We start from the raw sequence: 12,356 nt of genomic DNA, 5'->3' as shown, positions 1-12,356 counted from the left end.
TTGGGGCATTGATACCTCGTGGGGAAGTTTTCTATTTCGTACTGTGTTGTCACTTTTCTCACTATTAGTGATGCCAAGTTTGATCACTTTGTTAAAAGTACAGACAGTAGATTTCTCTATTTTAAAAGTACATTTTTCCTTCTCAGTTACTGAAAGATCCATGGAATAATATGTTCATGGCAGTAATATTCTTGACACGGAAATTTTAAACATCTTTCCTTAATTCTGTCACTTCTTCCACATTTATTAGATGACATTATTTAATAAAGAAACTTTCCCTTTTTTTCACTTTCTCTCCCTTTTCCTTAGGCTGGAGGACAACTATGAACTCATTGATTTTTTCCCATGCAGTCTATTACAGTCGGTTCTATTCATTCTGCTTTTTGGTGTGCATTTTTCCTAATGTGGACAGTGAAACACTGTTTCAGCTAGTTCCTGAGTCTTTTTGGTACGACCTCATTTGTTTTGAGCTTCCCTTGTGGCTTAGCTGGTAAAGAATCTGCCTGCAGTGTGGGAGACGTGGGTTCAATCCCTGGGTTGGGACGATCCCCTGGAGAAGGGAAAGACTACCCATTGCAGTATTCTGGCCTGGAGAGTTCCATGGACTATACAGTCGCAAAAAGTCAGACACAACTGAGCCACTTTCACTTTCACTTTCATTTGTTTTGAGTACTTCTCCTAATTGCTAGCAAAAAGCTATCTTTTCCCTGCCGCAACCCTGAAATCAGCTTCTACAAGGAGCCCTGGTTCCTTTTAATGAGGACTAGCACATAGGGCGTCCCTGATGGCTCAGACGGTAAAGGGTCTGTCTACAATGCAGGAGACCGGGGTTCGAGCCCTGGCTCGGGAAGATCCCCTGGAGAAGGAAATGGCAATCCACTCCAGGACTATTGCCTGGAGAATCCCATGGACAAAGGAGCCTGGTAGGCTACAGGCCATGGGGTCGCAGAATCGGACACAACTGAGCGACTTCACTCACTCACTTCACAGCACATAGAAATTAAGACCTGGGTGTTAAACAAGCTGCTAAGGATGCTTGCTTTTCCTAAATGATGGCTTCATATATTTTCAACTCAAATTTAGAATCCCTCTTCCTTTGTCCCTTCTCTGAAAATTACACTGAAAACTTGAGTTCCTAAGAATATACTTACTTACTGTCTTTTTCCTACAATATACTTTCAGTAGTTTCAAGATTATAATGCCACTGTTACTAATGACAGTAAATCTGCTGAGTGTCAGGCTTATAATTTCTTTGTGATGCTTTTTGTTCTTGGAATATAAACCATAAAGATAAATAATGAAATGGACCCTTCCCAATGTCAGGGCTATTACAAAAGAAATACAACCTGATTCAGCTCTTGGAGCCAAGAATCATCATCATGTTTTTATGTAAATATTGTCTAACATAAGAAAAAAATGTTCACAAGTAGTGAATTTAATCCAAGTCAAGGAGAAAGAATTTTCTGATTGTATAAGACTGTGATTGGTGATTCAAACTACCAAAATAGTATTGACCCTAACTTGGTTAACAGAGAAGGATGGAATGGGCAAAACAGTGAGAGAGAGAAATTGGCACCTTAAATTCTTACTTAAGCCACTTGGGCATGTTTAAATGTAAGAAGAATTATAGTGATGCAAGCATTCAGCATTGCACTCTCACTCTACAAGAATGAGTATGATTTGCTTTTAGCATAAAACTCTGAAGTTTATGCTGTCTGTTCTTTCCAGAAAAAAAAAAAAAAAAGAATGGGAGATTTTAAAATAAAAATTATATGACGATTAGTGCATAAAATGGTTTAGGGATTCATTAGTTTAAGTTACTTCCTTAAATTACTACTTTTATGGGACCAACCAAATTCAATCAGACATATATATTTTCCAAATAGAAAGGAAAAATTATAAAACAAAAGAAAATTATTCTGTCACCATTGTAACAGAATAAGCAACGTATTTCCCTGCTAAGTGAAAAAAATGGTGAGCTTTAAAGCCCCCCAAATCCTTTTTTACAAAAGGCAAGAAGCTGGGAATCAATTATAATTTAAATGACTATTTAATTATTTCCCCTTAGTTGATTTTAATGGTGTGAAATAAATATCTGATTAAAGAAGAAATGGCTATGATACAACCATAGATTGTGTTCACCTTTGTTATTTCTACTTTTTAACTGGGTGTTAAAAAGTTCTCACCACAGAATTGAATTTATGACACCTCCCTATGCTAGCCTACTACCCTCCCCACTCCCTCTTACTCCCTTGTTCCCTACCCTGCGTGTGGAAGTGTGATAAGAATATACTTAGAACCTCTGAAATGTATAAATAAACATGACAAAATTCCCTAAAATGCCAAAAAAAAAATACCAAAATGTAAAGGAGATGAAATAAAAACATAAGCATCACAAGTCTACCCCCTCCTATGGATATGATATAGGATCATGTCTAGTAGATTGATCCTGGGGATAATGATGTCACGTGGAGCCACCAAGAGCTGCCTGTTGACGTGTGGTCTCTGCTGCCTGAACCACAGGCCGTCCCCACGGCACGACCCACTGATCACACAGAGGGGCCACTGACAAAGGCACAGCTTCACTTTTTCTCTCCGCAGAACTGTAATCTGCTCTATCCAAACAGCCCCTCCTCAGATATGTTTGCATTGTGTACCAAGAGCTGGGAGATAGACTAACTATTACAGCCTATTGACAATCCCTTCAACTAGTTCCAGCCTAGACTGGTTAAGTGTTGATGTATAGAAAAGGTAATCGAAAAACATTCATATATACTGTCTGTAGTCATATAATTCATATAATTCACATAATGTCTGTAGTCTCTAATACTCTAAAAATTACCTTTAAAAAATCAGCTATCCCAATTCAGCATTTAAACAAAAAATCATGCTTGAATTTGAAAGAAAAAAGGAACCCCATTTCAAACATCTATATTTGACTTTTGAAACCTAAGCTCATATTTCTTACTGCTTTCAAAGGTAGCAGGAGGAGACCTTACTTTTAATAAGATTATAGATCCTACTGTAAATGACATTGTGAAGTCCAGGGTCTGGCATTGATGGATTGTGTGATTTACAGTTTCCCTGATTGTATACTAAGGCTTTAAGATACCACCAGGAATAATTAGAATTAGCGAGCACACGGGATCTGCAAACTTAACAAGAAATTAATAAAAAGTCATTTTTGGACAAGCGAGATGGATATAAAGGAAAAAAATGAATTTAATGATAAAATGTTAGGTGTGTTGAAGGAAAAAATATTTCCGACACTTGTTAAGATGGCAAGGAAGACTCTATTCAGGACTGTTGCAATAAGGGTATGTAAGAGAAGAGAGGGATGGGCTCAAAAGACAAGTAGGGACTTACAGCCAGTGAGCAGAGTATGGGGTCAATGGATGGAAAATTACTAAGAGGCGACCTTAAGGGTAGGAGGATTCTTGCTAAACCGACCGAACAGGATTCTAGCTAAAGGCCAGCCAAGGACTTACACCTCAAAGTTACAGGTGAGGAACTTGATCACGGATCAAGGTTTCAGGGGACTCAGTAGGATTATTGCTAAGACTGGGCAAGGCTGGCAGAAGACGACACAGGTCACGGTCAGAGGAACCTGATTCAAGTCTAATCAAGGAGAGAGTCTTTTCAGGAGCCATATCATAGTTCACTCGAAGAAGTGGCAAAAGGTACCTAGGAAATTGTGCACATTCTTCTTCTCAAAGCTCGTATCGCTGGAGAACCAGAATCAGTTCACTAGGAGCACCAACGCCCCCACCCCTCAGTTCTCCAGGGAAGTCCTTGTGTCGGCTGGCCCCTCCACCCACACCAGGGGCAGGGCTGCAGGCTTCTTTGTCCTGTGCCTCTGTGTGGCAGGCTGGGGACCGGAGGCCAAGGGCAGGACTTGGATATCTGCCTATGCAATTATGCCTTAAGGTGAAAATAGGATTGCACGCATTTGCATTGGCCAAGCTGAAACTCTTAGATGTTTGACTACTTGTTAATCATTTAAATTTGACTAAATTTTTCTTTCATCTCTTTTTTTGACACTGAAAATACTTATTAACCCTAGTTTTCTCCCATACTCCTTGGTTATTCCAGAATAGGATACTTGGCTCTCTTGAAAATTCTTGTTACTCCATCTTGGCTTTAAACAATCTGGTTTTATTATCCTTAGCTGGAGTCTCCTGTGATGTGAGTCATGACAGATACCAGGTAGTGTGCTAAGCCCTTTATATTAACCTGCTGAATTACAAAAAATGATTATATACTATAGGTGTTATCCTTATTTTATAGATGAGAAAACTCAAAGAGGTTGTTTTTTCCCCAAGGCCAACTAGACAGAAAGTAGAGAAATTGAGAATCAAGCCCAGAAATTCTGACTGCTAAGCCTCACTCTTGACCATCACTAAGTTTGGTGTCCTTAGAAAAATCCTAAACTTTCATTAAGTCTCAGTTTATAAAAAAGGGAATAGTCCTGAGTTTCTTTTCCTAGAACTTACAATTTGCCGATGTTGTGATGTATAATAGAAATAGATGTATTTGGTCTTTGTCCCTACTATCTGGCACAGAGCTCCCCAAACCCTTGGAATTTCCTAAATGAGAGTGATAAAGATGTCTTTTATTATATTAATGAGGTGATTTTTGGACCCCTCCCTTCACCAAGGTCCGTCTAGTCAAGGCTGTGGTTTTTCCAGCAGTCACGTATGGATGTGAGAGTGAACTATAAAGAAAGCTGAGTGCTGAAAAATTGATGCTTTTGAACTGTGGTGTTGGAGAAGACTCTTAAGAGTCCCTTGGACTGCAAGGAGATCCAACCAGTCAATCCTAAAGGAAATCAGTTCTGAATATTCATTGAAAGTACAGATGTTGAAGCTGAAACTCCAGTACTTTGGCCACCTGATGCGAAGAGCTGACTCATTTGAAAAGACCCTGTTGCTGGGAAAGATTGAAGGGCAAGAGAAGGGGACAGTAGAGGATGAGGTGGTTGTATGGCATCATCGACTCAATGGACATGAGTTTGAGTAAACTCCAGGAGTTGATGATGGACAGGGAGGCCTGGTGTGCTGCAGTCCGTGGGGTCACAAAGAATCGGACACGACTGAGTGACTGAACTGAACTAAGGGTGGAGGCCGGTTGCCAGGAGAACCAACCATGTGATGAGAGGGTTGGAACTTTCAGTCCCACATCTGAACTCCAGGGAGGGGAGAAGACCTGGAGATTGAGTATAATCACTAATGACCAGTGATTTAATCAATGGTGCCTATGTGCTGAAACCCCCAGAAAAGCCCAAAGGGATGTGGTTCAGAGAACTTCCTGGTTGGAGAAGGAGTGGAAGTTCAGGGAGAATTGTGCCCCCGGAGAGGGTCTGTGCCCCTTCCACATACCTCACCCTGTACATCTCTCCCATTGGCTGCTCCTGAGTTATATCAAGGTTTCCCAGGTGGCGCAGTGGTAAGGAATCTGTCAGTGCAGGAGATGCAGTTTCGATCCCTGTGTCGGGAAGATCCCCTGGAGTAGGAAATGACAACCTATCCCACTACTCTTGCCTGGGATATCCTATGGACAGAGGAGCCTGGCAGGCTACAGTTCATGGGGTCAAAAAGAGCTGGACAGGACTGAGCAACTGAGCACACATGCATGCACAAGTTATATCCTTCTGTAACAAACTAGTGATCTAGTAAGTTGTTTCTTTGAGTTATGAGCCCCACTCTAACAAAATTGATCAAACTTCAGGGAGGGGTTGTAAGGATCTCTGATCTATAGCTGGCAGGTCAGAAGCCCAATGGACAAGCTAGACTTGCAGCTGGCATCTGAAGTGAGGTGTGTGTATGTGCACTCACACGTGTGTGTCGTGGGACTGGTGTGTGGATACAGGCATCTGGGACTGAGCCCTTAACCTGCAGAATCTGAGTCTATCTTCAGGGAGGTAATGTCAGAATTGAGTTAAATTTGTGAACTAGTCAGTCAGTATGTACATGTATGCCAAGTCGCTTCAGTCGTGTCCAACTCTTTGCAACTCCATGAACTATAGCCCATCAAGCCCCCAGCCCATAGGATTCTCCAGGCAAGAATACAGGAGTGGGTTTCCATGCCCTCCTCCAAGGGATCTTCCCAGCCCAGGGATCGAACCGACCTCTCTTACATCTCCTGCAATGGGAGGTGGGTTCTTTACCCCTAGCACCACTTGGGAAACCCTACCAGTCAGTATCTGTGGAGAATTCAGTTCATTGTTTGTTGTATTAAAAGAGAAACACATCAGAATTGGTGTCCGAATCAAAGCCTTTGACTCAAATCCGGGACCAGTGAGGACTTAAGCTCTGGACCTGGAACTTGCTAGTTCCTGACACTAAGTTTTGGGTTAGCTCAGAGACAGCATCTCTTATGCACAGCACAGATGATGTCAAATTTGCATTCCATTACTTAAGGAGGCATAATCAAATATAAATAAATCACAACTGTTTCCCAAAGTTCTAATTTGGTCATTATTTCTCTGTGTAAATTTTAAAAAGAGTCTTGCATCTAGTAGCTCCCCCTGGCATTTCTCTGTGGAAGATGGCCTGGAAACTGACCTCTTTCCTGATCTCACTTACTGCCTCCTCCAGGATGTCTTCCTGGTGTTTTTAAACCTAACAAAGGTCAAACTGAGCTAATCATCCCACCTCTACCATTACTCACCAAATTTGCTTCTTTAAACTGTCCCTATTTCCTTGTTTCCACCTTTGCATTAAGAGCATTTTCTCCCAAGCACCCGAGCTCAAGATCTTGATCATCTTTAGTTCTTTTCTTTCCACTGCCCTGCTGTCCAGCCCCCAGCAGAAGGAAGTCCATTCTAGTCACACAGAGTATCTCACTTTCACCCACATCATGCCCCAGTGGGTCAGGAGTAAAGAATCTGCCTGCAGTGCAGGAGACACAGGACACACGGGTTCAATCCCTGGGTTGGGAAGACCCTCTGGAGGAGGGCAGGGCAACCCACTCTAGTAGTCCTGCCTGGAGAATCCCATGGACAAAGGGGCCTGGCGGACTACAGTCCATAGGGTCGCAAAGAGTTAGACACAACTGAGACGACTTAGCATGCCATCTCCTTACCAGTGTCTCCCATCCGCAAGTGATAGCACTGTTAGATTCATCTTCTTCAAACAGTTTTGATCACTCTCTGGCTCAAAAATCTTTTAGGGCTCTCCCACCAAATAAAGGTCAAAATTTCTCCTGAAGTTTTTAGGACCCTCCTTAATATTGATCCATCACACACATTTTGCCTTGCTTCTGACTACTTGCTAATATACAGACTTCACTAAAGTCAGAAAGTCCTATTCACTACCCTGTACACACCCCATACATTTCCTGGTTCTGCGCTTTTGCTTGTGATTTTCCTTTCAGGTGAAAAACCTTTCCTCCAATCTATTTTTATTAATAGAACTACCCAGATCAAATGCTGTCTCCTCTATGAAGCCTCCTCAGGTTCCTCCACCAAACATGACCTCTTTTCTTTTTTCTTTTTGACTTTAATAAATGATCCTTTACTTTTTTTTAATTGGAAAATAATTGCTTTACAGTGTTGTGTTAGGTTCTGCTATTCAACCCTGTGACTCAGCCATAAGTACACATGTATCCCCTCCCTTTTGAGCTGTCTTCTGTTTGTGCCAATTCTATGGAAAATTTCAATCTCCCTCATTCTTTTTAAGGTCAAAGAATTTAAGTAACTAGAGACAAATTTAGAGACCATCAATACTTGCAACATTGTGATTACTGTTCTGAAGAAACAGCAAGAACTACAGGAGTGAAGTTATTTACTAAATGCCAACAGCTTCCCTTGTGGCTCAGCTGGTAAAGAATCCGCCCGCAATGCAGGAGACCTGGGTTCTATTCTTGGGCTGGGAATATCCCCTGGAGAAGGGAACGTCTACCCACTCCAGTATTCTGGCCTGGAGAATTCCATGGACTATGCAGTCCATGGCCTCACAAGGAGTCGGACACGACTGAGTGACTTTCACTTTCACTATACAGCTTGATAGTGGCAAAACCAAGACTAGAAAAGTCTGAAGGTGAATCCATTGCCGTTACTACTACATCAAGATTTAAATACCTTTTGACCTGACTACCTATACAATTACTGATAAATCCTTTACAGCTCCATGATTACATGCTGTCATTTTGTGGGGTGATCATCTTGCTTTCTCTACTTTTCTTCTATACTTCTGGAACACCATTTCCATAATAGATGCTCATTAAAATATTGCTGTAGGATTAGTTTGCTTGAGGATAAGCTGAAAATCCTTTAGCCTGAAGACTATGGCTGTTGAAAGCCCATCCTTTCTTTTCTCTACTTAACCAATATTTTTTGAATGGTTCGAGTTACCTATTTATACTTGTAAAATTTGAAAATTTAGCTTAATACCCCAAATATGTTTATAGACAAGGAAAAGAAGGCAGCCTGAATGCATCTATCTCTTGGGATGAATAAAATTCCCATTGACTCTAGATTGCAAAATCAAACTCATATTATTTAACTCTTATTGAACCAGCACTCAAGCACTTTATAAACTGAGCTAAGAAATAATCAGCAGATTTTATTTTTCAGCTCATAACCATAAAATGTATTAAGGTACTTTTCTGCCTGTCTTTTGCACAGGTGTGTGTATGTATATACACGTACCTGTACACCCACATGATGCAAACCTCACATACACACACACACATTCCACTTGCACCGCAGTGACCTTTGAAAAATGGATACTGCAGCTCCAGAGGGCAGGTCTCTAAAACGGTGAAGAATTAAGTCATTCATTATGACGACAATGATAATTGCTATTACCGTTGTCATTAGTCTTTAAAGTCCAGGTTTGGTGTCTTCCAGATTTGGTGCCTTTTTCTGCAGTAGAATACACAATGAATGCCAATTTTAAAAATACCAAGGAACGAAGGTAGTAGCTACAAAGTGAAAATTGCTCAGTCGTGTCCGACTCTTTGCCACCCTGTGGACCATACAGTCCGTGGAATTCTCCAGGCCAGAATACTAGAGTGGGTAGCCATTCCCTTCTCCAGGGGATCTTCCCCACCCAGGGATCAAACCCAGGTCTCCCACACTGCAGGCAGATTCCTTACCAGCTGAGCCATAAGGGAAGCCCAGTAGCTACAAATGACACTTAAAGATTTCTCTTTCTAGGTTGCTCTTAGTGAGAGATAAAAAGTGATTGATAGCACTCTTTGGGACAAAGTGGTGAGATAACATCTCTACCGTATATATTAGTACACGGTCTCATTAGCCATCTGTCACAGAAATGGACTGACTTCAACCATCAGCTTACATCAAACTCATTTTCTAGACAAAGAAACTGAGGCTTGACAGTGAGTGAAGCATCCGCCCAGAGAGGGGATTGTGAGTTCCCATAATTCACTTCACCCCTGGGTTCCCATATCCCTCATCCTTTTCCTCCTCAGTGTTTCGGGGCAATGTTCCTTCTCTTTGCACTCAGTTGGTTGGAGGTAGGCACCATAGGTTTGATTGATACACCAATTTGCATCTCAAGGCATCGCTCGATAAATACAGTGCCATGCAAGGCTACTCTCTCACAAGCCAATTTCCCCCTCTGGGCTGACTTTAGAAGCTCATTGATGTCACTTCCTTCCTCAGTCAGCAAGTGAATTTTCTTTAATTCTCAAGACCAGCTGTCCATGCTGTCAACAGAAAGTTATTAAAATTCCTTTAAAGTGAATAAAAATAGCCTAAAAGCAAATGTACTTGGAAACAGGAAAGAATCAGTATGCAAAGTCCACAAACCTCTGAGCAAAATAATGTTGATCCAACCAGAGATTTCAAACATTGTATATTCAAGATGCTAGAAAAAAATAATTAAAAGATGCTAAACCACATACTTCTTAATCTTTTATTAGCAAAAGCTTATGCAGTTACAATTTATCCCCTGAATTCCATTCCTCTCTCTCAAATACGATTTGAATAAACTGGGGAACGACTTCAGTTTTCCTTAAGTGGGATTCCCTCCTTTTTTCTTGTCTCGGTCAGGGAACATTTACATCTCCACCAGGCTAAGACTATCTGTGAGCAAGAGAAAAAATTATCATGAGTTGCAATCATAACCACTACAGTCACAAAATAATAATGTAATTATATATTTTAATTTATTAGAGTCTTAATAGCTCAAGGGAGGAGATCATTTTTCTCATATTTAAATAGCTGTATCTCAAGTAATGGTCTGTCTGGCTTTAGTCCCCATGATCCTCAACTGACTTTCTGACCTTAGTAACTGGAACCTTACTCTGTTGCCTTCTGAATCAGCCCTTGCCTTATCCCTCAGTCCCCAGCGTGGCTCCTGCCTTGTTGCCTGAGTTGTTCATGATGTGGAACTAAGTCCCTCTGAAACACGGATGTGTTCCCTGCCATGTACGTCACCTGCTATCATCCACCTCTTCCATATTTGCATAGAAGCCCTGAATCCTGGACTCATTGTGACCTTTTGCTTGGGAAACTTACATCCAGCCTGTCTGTCTTGACATCCCAAGACACACAGCCCAGGTTTGTGTCTTAGGTTCCTGCCTGTAATTGGGGGCCTTGGGTCAAATCTGCCCTGGGGTTGCCACCCTCCTCAAAGCCCCTGATTCCACAATGCAATTAAAGAGAAGCCTGAGTCTTCTGGGTAGCTATGCTGAGAAGCCTTATTTTGGTAAATAGCAGCTTAGTGAAAGAGAATGGTGGAAACTTGGGTAAATTCAAACTAAAGGAACAATTAAAATATTGTTAGCCTTCAGGAAAAGCATAAAACCTGGTGTTATAAGTTATCTAGAATTAACTCTCTGTCCTTCACTTCAGTTCCCACAGTCTTGAACATGTATGGCTTCCCTGGTAGCTGAGCTGGGAAAGAATCCTCCTGCAATGCAGGAGACCTGGGTTCAATCCCTGGGTTGGGAATATCCCCTGGAGAAGGGAATGGCTACCCACTCCACTTTTCTAGCCTGGAGAATTCCATGGATTACAGTCCATGGGGTCGAAAAGAGTCGGACATGACTGAGTGACTTTCACTTTCATGTTAGGAGTAAAAACTAAGCTACTGCGTACTCAGTCACTCAGGTGTATCCGACTCTTTTTGGTCCCGTGGACTGCGGCCCCCAGGCTCCTCTGTCCATGGTATTCTCCAGGCAAGAATACTGGAGTGGGGAGCCATGCCCTCCTCCAGGGGATCTTCCTGACCCAGGGATCGAACCCTCATTTCTTGTGGCTTCTGCATTGGCAGGCAGATTCTTTACCACTAGAGCCACCTGGGAAGCCCTAAGGCTACTATAAATGTTATATTTTAAAGGAGGGGGAAAGGAAGATTAGACATATCACTATTACTAGGATACTTTAAAATCCTTGGGAAATCAACTGGGAACTAAGACAAAAATGGTGGCTATCACAAAACCAAGTGTTTGGTATGGGCTAGAATTTATTAGTAGTCAACTTCAGGCATTCATACGGTTCATCTAATGAGTTTTAACCCCTGAATCTTTCCTTTCACTAAAGAGCAAGAGCCAGGAACGGCTGCCTTTAAAATGTGAGAACTGATACAAACCAGCCCTGACTGAAAACGCTGTCAATCATTCTGTAAATTTGCATTGAATACCTCAAGTGTGCCAGCACCGGGCCTTCGATACAGCAGTAAATAAGATGGATCAACTAGACTCCCCAAAAAATTAATCTAAAAAAGAAATAAAATACAGGAAGAAAACAGATCTCTTTAAAAGGTACAGACTCATTTTTAGGTGGTGTTGAATTTATAGACACTTCATAAAACATTGGAGCTTCTCAGGTGGGGCTAGTGGTAAAGAACTCACGTGCCAGTGTAGGAGACCTAAGAGACATGGGTTCCATTCCTGGATTGAGAAGATCCCCTGGAGAAGGGCATGGCAACCCACTGCAGTATTCTTGCCTGGAGAATCCCATGGACAGATGAGCCTGGTGGCCTATAGTCCATGGGGGTCGCAAAGAGTCAGACACGACTGAAGCGACTTAGCACGCATGTACATAAAAGAATTTTAATAAATAACAAAATTATAAGCAATTGTCATGATATTTTAAAGGGACCCACATTCTTTCAATGTTAGTAACCACTGCTGTAAAATGTAGGAAATTAAACCTTTTTTTAGTGCTCTTCAACTTGTAATAAAACCAGCCCCCTCATAAAAATCATTATTACTTTTTCTTGCTCTATTTTTAAACGTGGTTTCTTGATAAGAGATCTCGTCTTGTTAATAAAATGTTATTGCCAGAATTTGTGTAATATAGTCTCAAATCAGAAAATAGAAAGACAAAAAAGAAATAAACCAAGATAGGCAGGGTCCCTGACCACAGGATGCTTATAGTGTAG

General features: G+C 41.4%; 1 protein-coding gene and 1 long non-coding RNA gene across 3 annotated transcripts in view; one reads left to right on the top strand and one right to left on the bottom strand.

Annotated features, from left to right (window-relative positions):
* Positions 1–12,356, top strand: part of CHST9 (carbohydrate (N-acetylgalactosamine 4-0) sulfotransferase 9) — a 280,265-nt gene that overhangs the window by 237,744 nt on the left and 30,165 nt on the right. The gene's annotated exons all lie outside the window — the stretch shown is intronic.
* On the bottom strand, positions 9,879–11,859 carry LOC104980310. Its single transcript, XR_824246.1, has 3 exons — positions 11,824–11,859; positions 11,613–11,687; positions 9,879–10,051 (listed from the first exon to the last, which is right to left on the bottom strand). It is a non-coding gene; the product is annotated as an uncharacterized LOC104980310 (long non-coding RNA).

This window comes from Bison bison, unplaced genomic scaffold (genome assembly GCF_000754665.1).
Source record: "Bison bison bison isolate TAMUID 2011002044 unplaced genomic scaffold, Bison_UMD1.0 scf7180017864498, whole genome shotgun sequence".
NCBI lineage: Eukaryota > Metazoa > Chordata > Mammalia > Artiodactyla > Bovidae > Bison > Bison bison.
The sequence above is the reverse complement of the archived record's forward strand: the minus strand, read 5'-3'. Positions and strand labels throughout refer to the sequence as shown.